This window comes from Scyliorhinus torazame, chromosome 20 (assembly GCF_047496885.1).
Source record: "Scyliorhinus torazame isolate Kashiwa2021f chromosome 20, sScyTor2.1, whole genome shotgun sequence".
NCBI classification, from domain to species: Eukaryota; Metazoa; Chordata; class Chondrichthyes; order Carcharhiniformes; family Scyliorhinidae; genus Scyliorhinus; species Scyliorhinus torazame.
In genome coordinates this window covers 31,265,420-31,279,147 of record NC_092726.1, presented here as the reverse complement: position 1 = coordinate 31,279,147, position 13,728 = coordinate 31,265,420, and the positions used below count along the sequence as shown (strand labels likewise).

Here is a 13,728-nt window from a genome sequence, read left to right as displayed (position 1 = left end):
GGCAGTCGGCCAGTAGGAGGCAGTGGTCAGAGAAGAACACCGGCGTTACGTCGGTGGACCTGACCGTGAAAGCTCGGGACACAAAAAAGAAGTCTATCCTGGAGCGGACGGACCCGTCTGGCCGTGACCATGTGTATCTACGCTGCGCGCCGTCTGCAGGGTTGCTGCAGACGTCGAGCAGCTTGGCGTCTTTTACCGTTTCCATCAGGAGTCTGGACGTAGCGTCTAGTTTGCTGTCGGCTTTGCTGGATCGTCCAGCCGCATCGATGATGCAGTTGAAGTCACCACCCAGGATGACCGGCTTGGAGGTGGCCAACAGCAGTGGGAGTTGCTGAAGGACTGCCAGCCGCTCACTTTTTACGGCCGGGGCGTACACATTTATAAGTCTGAGAGGGGTGTTTTTGTATTTCACGTCTGCTACGAGGAGGCGCCCGCCCACCACCTCCTTAACGTCGGAGATGGTGAAGTTGCCTCCCCGCAGCAGAATACCTAGGCCGGAGGAGCGGCAGTCGTTTCCTCCTGACCAGATGGATGGCCCGTGGGACCACCAGCTCGACCAGCGCCTGTAGTTGCTGAGGTGCGGAATTCCGCACTCCTGCAGGAACAGTAGGTCAGCTTTTACATTTGCCAAATAGTTGAGTGTGGCTACACACCGCGAAGTATCTTTGATGCTTCGCACATTTATGGATGCAATTTTTAAACCCATTATTAAAAGGTAGATTTACCAGTCTCAAGAGTCCAGAGTCTATACAGTTGGCTGTTCCAGCTGTTCGATGTTCCCCAGCATGCCGGTGGTGCTCGCAAACTTTAGCACAGTTGCAGGGCTGAGAAAGCTGTTCTGGTCCGTACTGGCCCCGTGATTTTGATGCAGATGCATTGGGGGGGGGGTGATGTAGCCCTGGCGTTCGTCATGGCAGTCAGTAGGTGTTGGGGTTGCAGGCCGGTCTTCACCAGGGTTGTTGCTGCTCGTTACTATCGGGGGTTGGTCTGTGACCTTGTTTCCTTCCCGGTCGGTGGTCTGGGGGGTCTGTGACTTCCGTTCCACGTTGGTGCTTTGCCTCTTTATCTGAGGCCGATTCTTGTCCTGTTTTCCCTCATCGGATGAGGTGTCGGCGCTAAGTGCGCCGGCTGAGAGGTGTCGCTTTTTGCCACTACCCCTCGGGGGGTTCTTCAGTTTGTTTTTTTGTTTACGCTTTCGTTTGTCCCTGTTCACTGTTTCCCAGGGCTCTTTATTCTTTGTCCCATCCTCTTCCTCTTCCATTGAGTGTTCCTCATCAGATGGGGCTGGGGTTGGGTTGTCAGGAGGTGCTGGGGCCTCTTCTTTTTGTTGGGGGCCCTTTTGTTGCTTTTCCTCATTCTGAGCCGTGGTATCTTTTTCGGTGGAGGGTGTATGCACCTCCTCTCTGGTCGCCTTTTTAACTCCGCTGCTGATGATTTCAGCGTATGTCGCCCCGCGTTTCGGGCAGGCCCTGTAAAGATGGCCGGCCTCCCCACACAGGTTGCAGCACTTGTCTTCTTTGCAGTCCTTAGTCATGTGTCCCTCCTGCCTGCAGTTCTTGCAGAAGGTCACACTGCAGTTTGCGGCAACATGCCCCGTTTTGCCACAGGTGTGGCATACACGTGGCTGTCCCACGTAGTAGAGGTAGCCACGATTTACTCCAATAGCGAAATTGGAGGGGGGATGCAGGATGGCTCCGTTGCTGTCCGTTCTTAGGGTCACCTTGACCTGGTGCTCACTTGTCCAGATGCCGAAGGTGTCTTTCACTTGCACGCTGTCACTTTTCAGCTCAGCGTACCTGGCGAGGAACGTGAGCACATCAGATACAGGGACGTGGGGGTTGTACGTGTGCAGTGTAACAACCCGATTTCGCTGTGCCGGTAGCGTAAACAGAGGTTCCGCAGTCAGGATCGACAAGGGACTCTGGTTACCTTTTTCCTTGAAGACGTTCAATAATTTGATGCACGCTGCGACGCTCTTGAAGGTGACATCAAAGAAACCATTCTTTGGGAAGTTTTGCAAGCAGAAGATCTCTGTTGCTTTAAACCCACAGCACTCGAGCAGCACCTTCTTCACGAAGTGTTTCCGGTCCAAAGATGACTCTCCATCCGTTTTCTTCACTGTGACTCGGACAGTGTTTCGCACGCCCCAGCCTGGTGGTCGGGATGCAGCTGCATCCATAGCTCGTACGTTGGGTGTGAAACTGTATCGGCGTTAGGCCTAAACCCGAGGTTTAGGCCAGCATGTAGATCCACCAATAGCAGCCAAGCTCCAAACGTTTCTTCTTTGACGACTTCAACCCCTCCGAGTTCTCCAATCCACGATCGTCATCGAAATCCTCAGCTTCTCTCGATCAAATGAGTCTACACTTGATCTTAGCCAAAAGGCCGAGAAGCGATAGCCCATATTTTCCGGCAATGGCTCTTGTCCTCCTCGTCCACCGACATTCAGGTGCACCTTGCTGCGCTCGACTGTGCTTTGGAACTTTTAGTCTACGCTCACTGTTGGTCAAGAGACATCCAGCTTGGCCGAGCACGGTGGAGTCTGAGCATGCAGAACAAGTGAAACACAACAGGAAGACATCGTCTGGCAAGCCGTCACCTGTCGTCACCAGATGAAATGGAGACGCTGTGAAGGCCAGTGACACCCAACGGAGAGAGTCGAAGAAATCTCCACCTTTGCCGAACAAAGGACAATCCGTGCAAGCAGCAAGTACTGGCGGTATCCAACAGGGGGCAATGTCTAGTCTCCCTGAGCTCCACCCTAGCGTGTTGGTCGTGGAGTCAGGAGAACAAAAAGAGACGCCGTGAAGGTATACCTACATCCAAAGAGAATGCCGTTCAGTCTGTCGCCACACTTCCCCGTTGTGCAGGATGAAGGGATGTGGTAACTGAAGTGAGGAGAAGGCAAGTCGGCATCCGAGTGTGAAGGTGAGTGGCCTGTAAAAAGCAGCAGGAAATCTGTGTGGCATATCAGCTGAAAACGGAGCCTGACTGCCGCAAGTCCGCGAGTCCATCGGCTCGCAACATTCGTGCACGAAGCTCCCGCCAGCAGAAAAACTAGCAATGCTTTGGAGCCTGAAAGGCCTTAAATTGGTCAGGATGAGACAACTGGACAAGAGAGAAAAGGGGAAGCCAGGTTTTGCGGCATTTTCTGCTTTTATACATTTTGCGCCCCAAAGCGGGGAGAGTGCACCATTCCTGGAAGCACTGCAAGACCAGATTGATGCGTGGAGCGGAAGGAGCAAGCTCCTGAACTATCTCCGAGCCCTAAAAATCAATTTAATATTCGGTCCCCAGATTGAGGACATATCAGATATTAAACTGATAAGAACAGATTTTTTTTTTTTTTTTTTTTTTCAAAAAAATATACTTTATTCATAAAAATTTATCATGAGCATGACAGAAACATTTCAAATTGTCTTGACTGTACATTTCCGGCAGGGTTACATGTTGCCTTGACTTTCTTCCATTCAATTTTGATATTGTCGTACACATATCACTCTTTACATTACAATTCCTTCTTAAATATTTACATTGTCATGTTTGTTTTATACATTGGAGTGTTGGTTGCCCAGACCGAGGGGGCTTTACACTGTTACCCGCCCCTTGGTGTACATTTGCTGGAAAGACTTTACACTGTGGTCTTTCCCCATTGCGCCTTGGCGGCAGCTGCCCCAAGCTTGAGTGCGTCCCTCAGCACGTAGTCCTGCACATTGGAATGTGCCAGTCTGCAACACTCGGTCGAGGACAATTCTTTGCACTGGAAGATCAGCAAGTTTCGGGCAGACCAAAGAGCGTCTTTTACCGAGTTGATGACCTTCCAGCAGCAGTTGATATTTGTCTCGGTGTGTGTCCCTGGAAACAGTCCGTAGAGCACAGAGTCCTGTGTCACAGATCTGTTTGGGATAAACCTTGACAAATACCACTGCATCTCTCTCCAGACCTTCTTTGCAAAGGCACATTCCACAAGGAGGTGTGTGACCGTCTCATTTCCCCCACAGCCACTCCGAGGGCAGCGTGCATTGGTGCAGAGCCTTCGGGTGTGCATGAAGAATCTGACAGGGAGGGCCCTTCTCACCACCAGCCAAGCTAGGTCTTGGTGCTTGTTTGAAAGTTCTGGTGATGAGGCGTTCTGCCAGATGACTCTGGCAGTCTGCTCAGGGAACCATACAACGTCCTCCACGGTCTCCTTTTCCCTGAGGGCCTCGAGGACATTACGTGCTGACCACTGCTTCATTGCCTTGTGGTCAAAGGTGTTTTCCTTCAAAAACTTTTCCACAAAGGACAGGTGGTACGGTACGGTCCAACTACTTGGAGCGTTCCGCGGCAATGAGGCCAGGCCCATCCTTCGCAACACCGGGGACAGGTAGAACCTCAGTATGTAGTGACACTTGGTGTTTGCATACTGGGGGTCCACGCACAGCTTGATGCAGCTGGACACAAAGGTGGCCAGCAGGATGAGGGAGGCGTTGGGTACGTTCCGCCCTCCCTTCTCCAGAGGTTTGTACATGGTGTCCCTTCGGACACGGTCCATCTTGGATCGCCAGATAAATTTGAAGATGGCCCGGGTGACTGCTGTGGCGTAGGGTCGGGTTATGGGCCAGACCTGCGCCACGTACAGTAGCACCGAGAGTACCTCATACCTGATGACCAGGGTTTTGCCCGCAATGTAGAGGGAGCGTTGCTCCCACCAGCCCAGTTTCTGTCTTACCTTTCCTATGCGCTCCTCCCAGTTTTTGGTGCACGCCCCAGCAGCTCCAAACCATATCCCCAGCACCTTCAGGTAATCGGACCTGACAGTGAAGGGGACAAAGGACCGGTCGGCCCAGTTCCCAAAGAACATGGCCTCTCTCTTGCCCCGGTTTACCTTGGCTCCAGAGGCCAGTTCAAACTGGTCGCAGGTGGTCAAAAGCCTGCGTACAGACGCAGGATCCGAGCAGAAGACGGCAACGTCGTCCATGTACAGGGAGGCCTTGACTTGCATGCCTCCACTGCCTGGGATCGTCACTCCTCTTATCCCCGGATCCCTCCTGATGGACTCTGCAAAAGGTTCTATGCAGCACACAAAAAGGGCAGAGGAGAGAGGGCAGCCCTGCCTGACTCCAGATTTGATCTGGAACTTTTCTGATTCCCACCCATTGATTGAGACTGCGCTATAGATGTTTGTGTAGAGCAGTTTGATCCAATTGCGAATTCCCTCCCCAAACCCCATTTTGGAGAGCACATCCATCATGTAGGTGTGTGATATTCTGTCAAAAGCCTTCTCCTGGTCAAGGCTAATGAGGCAAGTGTCCACCCCCCTGTCCTGCACGTAGGCGATCGTATACCTGAGTAGCGCGAGGCTATCAGAGATCTTTCTGCCGGGTACAGCACAGGTCTGGTCAGGGTGGATCACCGACTCCAGAGCAGACCTGACCCGATTGGCGATGACCTTTGCTAGAATTTTGTAGTCCACATTCAACAGTGAAATGGGTCGCCAATTTCGAATTTCTTCCCTTTCCCCCTTCTGCTTGTAGATGAGGGTGATGATGCCTTTCCTCATGGACTCTGACATGCTGCCTTCCAGAATCATACTCTCGTACACTTCCAGCAGGTCTGGGCCCATCCAGTCCCACAGAGCCGAATACAACTCAACCGGTAAGCCGTCGCTTCCGGGAGTTTTACTCGTCTCGAAGGACTTGGCGGCCTTTGTCAGCTCGTCCAGAGTTAGTGGTTTGTCCTAGTTTTCCAGCTCGCTGTCGCCTATGACCTCCGTGATAGTCGAAAGGAAGGTCTGGGAAACAGTGCTATCTGTTGGCTTCAGGTCATACAGTCCGGCATAAAAGGATTGGCTGATCCTCAGGATGTCAGACTGCGATGACTTTTCAGAGCCATCTTCTTCCTTCAGGCTGCTGATCACAGAGGTCTCTCTGTGCACCTTAGGAAGAAGAAGCGTGAGCACTTTTCGTCCTGCTCCACAGAGCGGACTCTGGAACGGAAGATAACCTTGGAGGCCTCCGAGGTGTAGAGCGAGGCTTGCTGGCTCTTCACCTCTTGGAGATCCTCCTTGACATCCACCCCCATCGACTGCAGCTGGAGCAAATTTTGCATACTTTTCTGGAGCCTGGACATGACCCCTCGTCTCTCTCTCACCTTTTGAACGCCCTTGAGGATGAAAAACCTCTTGATATTCCCCTTGATTGCTTCCCACCAGAGATGTGGGGCCTCAAAGAGGGGTTTCACGGTTCTCCAACCTTTGTAATCCCTCCTGAGTTCCTCGATGTTCTCAGGGGTCAGCAGTTTTACATTTAGCTTCCACGTCCCCCTGCCTACCCCCTGGTCTTCCTGCAGGTGGCAGTCGGCCAGTAGGAGACAGTGGTCAGAGAAGAACACCGGCGTTACGTCGGTGGACCTGACCGTGAAAGCTCGGGACACAAAAAAGAAGTCTATCCTGGAGCGGACGGACCCGTCTGGCCGTGACCATGTGTATCTACGCTGCGCGCCGTCTGCAGGGTTGCTGCAGACGTCGAGCAGCTTAGCGTCTTTTACCGTTTCCATCAGGAGTCTGGACGTAGCGTCTAGTTTGCTGTCGGCTTTGCTGGATCGTCCAGCCGCATCGATGATGCAGTTGAAGTCACCACCCAGGATGACCGGCTTGGAGGTGGCCAACAGCAGTAGGAGTTGCTGAAGAACTGCCAGCCGCTCACTTTTTACGGCCGGGGCGTACACATTAATAAGTCTGAGAGGGGTGTTTTTGTATTTAACGTCTGCTACGAGGAGGCGCCCGCCCACCTCCTCCTTAACGTCGGAGATGGTGAAGTTGCCTCCCCGCAGCAGAATACCCAGGCCGGAGGAGCGGCAGTCGTTTCCTCCTGACCAGATGGATGGCCCGTGGGACCACCAGCTCGACCAGCGTCTGTAGTTGCTGAGGTGCGGAATTCCGCACTCCTGCAGGAACAGTAGGTCAGCTTTTACATTTGCCAAATAGTTGAGTGTGGCTACACACCGCGAAGTATCTTTGATGCTTCGCACATTTATGGATGCAATTTTTAAACCCATTATAAAAAGATAGATTTACCAGTCTCAAGAGTCCAGAGTCTATACAGTTGGCTGTTCCAGCTGTTGAATGTTCCCCAGCATGCCGGTGGTGCTCGCAAACTTTAGCACAGTTGCAGGGCTGAGAAAACTGTTCTGGTCCGTACTGGCCCCGTGATTTTGATGCAGATGCATTGTGGGGGGGGGGTGTAGCCCTGGGGTTCGTCGTGGCAGTCAGTAGGTGTTGGGGTTGCAGGCCGGTCTTCACCTGGGTTGTTTCTGCTCGTTGCTATCGGGGGTTGGTCTGTGACCTTGTTTTCTTCCCGGTCGGTGGTCTGGGGGGTCTGTGCCTCCCGTTCCACGTTGGTGCTTTGCCTCTTTATCTGAGGTCGATTCTTGTCCTGTTTTCCCTCAACGGATGAGGTGTCGGCACTAAGTGCGCCGGCTGAGAGGTGTCGCTTTTTGCCACTACCCCTCAGGGGGTTCTTCAGTTTGTTTTTTTGTTTTCTCTTTCGTTTGTCCCTGTTCACGGTTTCCCAGGGCTCTTTATTCTTTGTCCCATCCTCTTCCTCTTCCATTGAGTGTTCCTCATCAGATGGGGCTGGGGTTGGGTTGTCAGGAGGTGCTGGGGCCTCCTCTTTTTGTTGGGGGCCCTTCTGTTGCTTTTCCTCATTCTGAACCGTGGTGTCTTTTTCGGTGGAGGGTGTATGCACCTCCTCTCTGGTCGCCTTTTTGACTCCACTGCTGATGATCTGTGCATATGTCGCCCCGCGTTTCGGGCAGGCCCTGTAAAGATGGCCGGCCTCCCCACACAGGTTGCAGCACTTGTCTTCCTTGCAGTCCTTAGTCATGTGTCCCTCCTGCCTGCAGTTCCTGCAGAAGGTCACACTGCAGTTTGCGGCAACATGCCCCGTTTTGCCACAGATGTGGCATACTCGTGGCTGTCCCACGTAGTAGAGGTAGCCACGATTTACTCCAATAGCGAAATTGGAGGGGGGATGCAGGATGGCTCCGTTGCTGTCCGTTCTTAGGGTCACCTTGACCTGGTGCTCACTTGTCCAGATGCCAAAGGTGTCTTTCACTTGCACGCTGTCACTTTTCAGCTCAGCGTACCTGGCGAGGAACGTGAGCACATCAGACACAGGGACGTGGGGTTTGTACGTGTGCAGTGTAACAACCCGATTTCGCTCTGCCGGTAGCGTAAACAGAGGCTCCGCAGTCAGGATCGACAGGGGACTCTGGTTACCTTTTTCCTTGAAGACATTCAAGAATTTGATGCACGCTGCGACGCTCTTGAAGGTGACATCAAAGAAACCATTCTTGGGGAAGTTTTGCAAGCAGAAGATATCTGTTGCTTTAAACCCACAACACTCGAGCAGCACCCTCTTCACGAAGTGTTTCCGGTCCAAAGGTGACTCTCCCTCCGTTTTCTTTACTGTGACTCGGACAGTGTTTCGCATTCCCCAGCCTGGTGGTCGGGATGCAGCTGCATCCATAGCTCGTACGTTGGGTGTGAAACTGTATCGGTGTTAGGCCTAAACCCGACGTTTAGGCCAGCATGTAGATCCACCAATAGCAGCCAAGCTCCAAACGTTTCCTCTTTGACGACTTCAATCCCTCCGAGTTCTCCAATCCACAACGAAGTCCTCAGCTTCTCTCGATCAAATGAGACTACACTTGATCTGAGTCAAAAGGCCGAGAAGCGATAACCCATATTTTCCGGCAATGGCTCTTGTCCTCCTCATCCACCGACATTCAGGTGCACCTTGCTGCGCTCGACTGTGCTTTGGAACTTTTAGTCTACGCTCACTGTTGGTCAAGAGACATCCAGCTTGGCCGAGCACGGTGGAGTCTGTGCATGCAGAACCAGTAAACACAACACGAAGACATCGTCTGGCAAGCCATCCCCTGTCGTCACCAGATGAAATGGAGACGCTGTGAAGGCCCAGTGACACCCAACGGAGGGAGTCGAAGTCATCTCCACCTTTGCCGAACAAAGGGCAATCCGTGCAAGCAGCAAGTACTGGCGGAATCCAACAGAGGGCAATGTCTAGTCTCCCTGAGCTCCACCCTGGCGTGTTGGTCGTGGAGTCAGGAGAACTAAAAGAGACGCCGTGAAGGTATACCTACATCCAAACAGGATGCCGTTCAGTCTGTCGCAACAGTATCCCGTTGTGCAGGATGAAGGGATGTGGTAACTGAAGTGAGGAGAAGGCAAGTCGGCATCCGAGGGTGAGGGTGAGTGGCCTGTAAAAAGCAGCAGGAAATCTGTGCGGCATATCAGCTGAAAACGGAGCCTGGCTGCCGAAGGTCCTCGAGTCCATCGACTCGCAACATTAGTGCACGAAGCTCCCGCCAGCAGAAAAGCTAGCAATGCTTTGGAGCTTGAAATGCCTTAAATTGGTCAAGATGAGGCAACTGGACAACAGAGAAAAGGGGTAGGCATTTTCTGCTTTTATACATTTCCGCCCCAAAGCGGGGTGAAGGCACCATTCCTGGAAGCACTGCAAGCCCAGGTTGATGCGTGGAGCGGAAGGAGCAATCCCCTGAACCATCTCCGTGTCCTAAAAATCAATTTAATATTCGGTCTCCATATTGAGGACATATCAGATATTAAACTGATAAAAACAGATACTACACTTGATCTGAGCCAAAAGGCCGAGAAGCGATAGCCCATATTTTCCGGCAATGGCTCTTGTCCTCCTCATCCACCGATATTCAGGTGCACCTTGCTGCGCTCGACTGTGCTTTGGAACTTTTAGTCTATGCTCACTGTTGGTCAAGAAACCTACAGCTTGGCCGAGCACGGTGGAGTCTGTGCATGCAGAACCAGTAAAACACAACACGAAGACATCGTCTGGCAAGCCGTCCCCTGTCGTCACCAGATGAAATGGAGACGCTGTGAAGGCCCAGTGACACCCAACGGAGCGAGTGGAAGAAATCTCCACCTTTGCCTAACAAAGGACAATCCGTGCAAGCAGCAAGTACTGGCGGTATCCAACAGGGGGCAATGTCTAGTCTCCCTGAGCTCCACCCTAGCGTGTTGGTCGTGGAGTCAGGAGAACGAAAAGAGACGCCGTGAAGGTATACCTACATCCAAAGAGAATGCCGTTCAGTCTGTCGCCACACTTCCCCGTTGTGCAGGATGAAGGGATGTGGTAACTGAAGAGAGGAGAAGGCAAGTCGGCATCCGAGTGTGAAGGTGAGTGGCCTGTAAAGAGCAGCAGGAAATCTGTGTGGCATATCAGCTGAAAACGGAGCCTGGCTGCCGCAAGTCCGCGAGTCCATCGGCTCACAACATTCGTGCACGAAGCCCCCGCCAGCAGAAAAGCTAGCAATGCTTTGGAGCCTGAAAGGCCTTAAATTGGTCAGGATGAGACAACTGGACAAGAGAGAAAAGGGTAAGCCAGGTTTTGCGGCATTTTCTGCTTTTATACATTTTGCGCCCCAAAGCGGGGAGAGGGCACCATTCCTGGAAGCACTGCAAGACCAGGTTCATGCGTGGAGCGGAAGGAGCAAACCCCTGAACCATCTCCGAGTCCTAAAAATCAATTTAATATTCGGTCCCCAGATTGAGGACATATCAGATATTAAACTGATAAGAACAGATACTACACTTGATCTGAGTCAAAAGACCGAGAAGCGATAGCCCATATTTTCCGGCAATGGCTCTTGTCCTCCTCTTCCACCGACATTCAGGTGCACCTTGCTGCGCTCGACTGTGCTTTGAAACTTTTAGTCTACGCTCACTGTTGGTCAAGAGACATCCAGCTTGGCCGAGCACGGTGGAGTCTGTGCATGCAGAACCAGTAAACACAACACAAAGACATCGTCTGGCAAGCCGTCCCCTGTCGTCACCAGATGAAATGGAGACGCTGTGAAGGCCCAGTGACACCCAACGGAGGGAGTCGAAGTAATCTCCACCTTTGTCGAACAAAGGGCAATCCGTGCAAGCAGCAAGTACTGGCGGAATCCAACAGAGGGCAATGTCTAGTCTCCCTGAGCTCCACCCTGGCGTGTTGGTCGTGGAGTCAGGAGAACGAAAAGAGACGCCGTGAAGGTGTACCTACATCCAAACAGGATGCCGTTCAGTCTGTCGCCACACTTCCCCGTTGTGCAGGATGAAGGGATGTGGTAACTGAAGTGAGGAGAAGGCAAGTCGGCATCCGAGTGTGAAGGTGAGTGGCCTGTAAAAAGCAGCAGGAAATCTGCGTGGCATATCAGCTGAAAACGGAACCTGGCTGCCGCAAGTCCGCGAGTCCATCGGCTCGCAACATTCGTGCACGAAGCTCCCGCCAGCAGAAAAGCTAGCAATGCTTTGGAGCCTGAAAGGCCTTAAATTGGTCAGGATGAGACAACTGGACAAGAGAGAAAAGGGGAAGCCAGGTTTTGCGGCATTTTCTGCTTTTATACACTTTGCGCCCCAAAGCGGGGTGAGGGCACCATCCCTGGAATCACTGCAAGACCAGGTTGATGCGTGGAGCGGAAGGAGCAAGCCCCTGAACCATCTCCGAGTCCTAAAAATCAATTTAATATTCGGTCCCCAGATTGAGGACATATCAGATATTAAACTGATAAGAACAGACACTACACTTGATCTGAGCCAAAAGGCCGAGAAGCGATAACCCATATTTTCCGGCAATGGCTCTTGTCCTCCTCATCCACCGACATTCAGGTGCACCTTGCTGCGCTCGACTGTGCTTTGGAACTTTTAGTCTACGCTCACTGTTGGTCAAGAGACATCCAGCTTGGCCGAGCACGGTGGAGTCTGTGCATGCAGAACCAGTAAACACAACAGGAAGACATCGTCTGGCAAGCCGTCCCCTGTCGTCACCAGATGAAATGGAGACGCTGTGAAGGCCCAGTGACACCCAACAGAGGGAGTCGAAGTCATCTCCACCTTTGCCGAACAAAGGGCAATCCGTGCAAACAGCAAGTACTGGCGGAATCCAACAGAGGGCAATGTCTAGTCTCCCTGAGCTCCACCCTGGCGTGTTGTTCGTGGAGTCAGGAGAACTAAAAGAGACGCTGTGAAGGTATACCTACATCCAAACAGGATGCCGTTCAGTCTGTCGCAACAGTATCCCGTTGTGCAGGATGAAGGGATGTGGTAACTGAAGTGAGGAGAAGGCAAGTCGGCATCCGAGGGTGAGGGTGAGTGGCCTGTAAAAAGCAGCAGGAAATCTGTGCGGCATATCAGCTGAAAACGGAGCCTGGCTGCCGAAAGTCCTCGAGTCCATCGACTCGCAACATTACTGCACGAAGCTCACGCCAGCAAAAAAGCTAGCAATGCTTTGGAGCTTGAAATGCCTTATATTGGTCAAGATGAGGCAACTGGACAACAGAGAAAAGGGGTAGGCATTTTCTGCTTTTATACATTTCCGCCCCAAAGCGGGGTGAAGGCACCATTCCTGGAAGCACTGCAAGCCCAGGTTGATGCGTGGAGCGGAAGGAGCAAGCCCCTGAACCATCTCCGAGTCCTAAAAATCAATTTAATATTCGGTCTCCATATTGAGGACATATCAGATATTAAACTGATAAAAACAGATACTACACTTGATCTGAGCCAAAAGGCCGAGAAGCGATAGCCCATATTTTCCGGCAATGGCTCTTGTCCTCCTCATCCACCGACATTCAGGTGCACCTTGCTGCGCTCGACTGTGCTTTGGAACTTTTAGTCTACGCTCACTGTTGGTCAAGAAACCTCCAGCTTGGCCGAGCACGGTGGAGTCTGTGCATGCAGAACCAGTAAAACACAACACGAAGACATCGTCTGGCAAGCCGTCCCCTGTCGTCACCAGATGAAATGGAGACGCTGTGAAGGCCAGTGACACCCAACGGAGGGAGTGGAAGAAATCTCCACCTTTGCCGAAAAAAGGACAATCCGTGCAAGCAGCAAGTACTGGCGGTATCCAACAGGGGGCAATGTCTAGTCTCCCTGAGCTCCACCCTAGCGTGTTGGTCGTGGAGTCAGGAGAACGAAAAGAGACGCCGTGAAGGTATACCTACATCCAAAGAGAATGCCGTTCAGTCTGTCGCCACACTTCCCCGTTGTGCAGGATGAAGGGATGTGGTAACTGAAGTGAGGAGAAGGCAAGTCGGCATCCGAGTGTGAAGGTGAGTGGCCTGTAAAGAGCAGCAGGAAATCTGTGTGGCATATCAGCTGAAAACGGAGCCTGGCTGCCGCAAGTCCGCGAGTCCATCGGCTCACAACATTCGTGCACGAAGCTCCCGCCAGCAGAAAAGCTAGCAATGCTTTGGAGCCTGAAAGGCCTTAAATTGGTCAGGATGAGACAACTGGACAAGAGAGAAAAAGGGAAGCCAGTTTTTGCGGCATTTTCTGCTTTTATACATTTTGCGCCCGAAAGCTGGGAGAGGGCACCATTCCTGGAAGCACTGCAAGCCCAGGTTGATGCGTGGAGCGGAAGGAGCAAGCCCCTGAACCATCTCCGAGTCCTAAAAATCAATTTAATATTCGGTCTCCATATTGAGAAAATATCAGATATTAAACTGATAAGAACAGATACTACACTTGATCTGAGCCAAAAGGCCGAGAAGCAATACCCCATATTTTCCGGCAATGGCTCTTGTCCTCCTCATCCACCGACATTCAGGTGCACCTTGCTGCGCTCGACTGTGCTTTGGAACTTTTAGTCTACGCTCACTGTTGGTCAAGAAACCTCCAGCTTGGCCGAGCACGCTGGAGTCTGTGCA

General features: G+C 52.2%; 6 non-coding genes across 6 annotated transcripts; all 6 read right to left on the bottom strand.

Annotated features, from left to right (window-relative positions):
* Nucleotides 1-3,182: 3,182 nt before the first annotated feature.
* Nucleotides 3,183-3,368, bottom strand: LOC140397203 (U2 spliceosomal RNA). The gene has a single exon (XR_011936756.1). It is a non-coding gene; the product is annotated as a U2 spliceosomal RNA (small nuclear RNA).
* Nucleotides 3,369-9,493: 6,125 nt separating this feature from the next.
* On the bottom strand, nucleotides 9,494-9,684 carry LOC140397795 (U2 spliceosomal RNA). Its single transcript, XR_011937223.1, has one exon. It is a non-coding gene; the product is annotated as a U2 spliceosomal RNA (small nuclear RNA).
* A 786-nt stretch (nucleotides 9,685-10,470) lies between these two features.
* Nucleotides 10,471-10,661, bottom strand: LOC140397691 (U2 spliceosomal RNA). The gene has a single exon (XR_011937123.1). It is a non-coding gene; the product is annotated as a U2 spliceosomal RNA (small nuclear RNA).
* Nucleotides 10,662-11,446: 785 nt separating this feature from the next.
* LOC140397544 (U2 spliceosomal RNA) lies at nucleotides 11,447-11,637 on the bottom strand. The gene has a single exon (XR_011936979.1). It is a non-coding gene; the product is annotated as a U2 spliceosomal RNA (small nuclear RNA).
* A 772-nt stretch (nucleotides 11,638-12,409) lies between these two features.
* LOC140397668 (U2 spliceosomal RNA) lies at nucleotides 12,410-12,600 on the bottom strand. Its single transcript, XR_011937101.1, has one exon. It is a non-coding gene; the product is annotated as a U2 spliceosomal RNA (small nuclear RNA).
* Nucleotides 12,601-13,385: 785 nt separating this feature from the next.
* On the bottom strand, nucleotides 13,386-13,576 carry LOC140397649 (U2 spliceosomal RNA). The gene has a single exon (XR_011937082.1). It is a non-coding gene; the product is annotated as a U2 spliceosomal RNA (small nuclear RNA).
* Nucleotides 13,577-13,728: the final 152 nt, after the last annotated feature.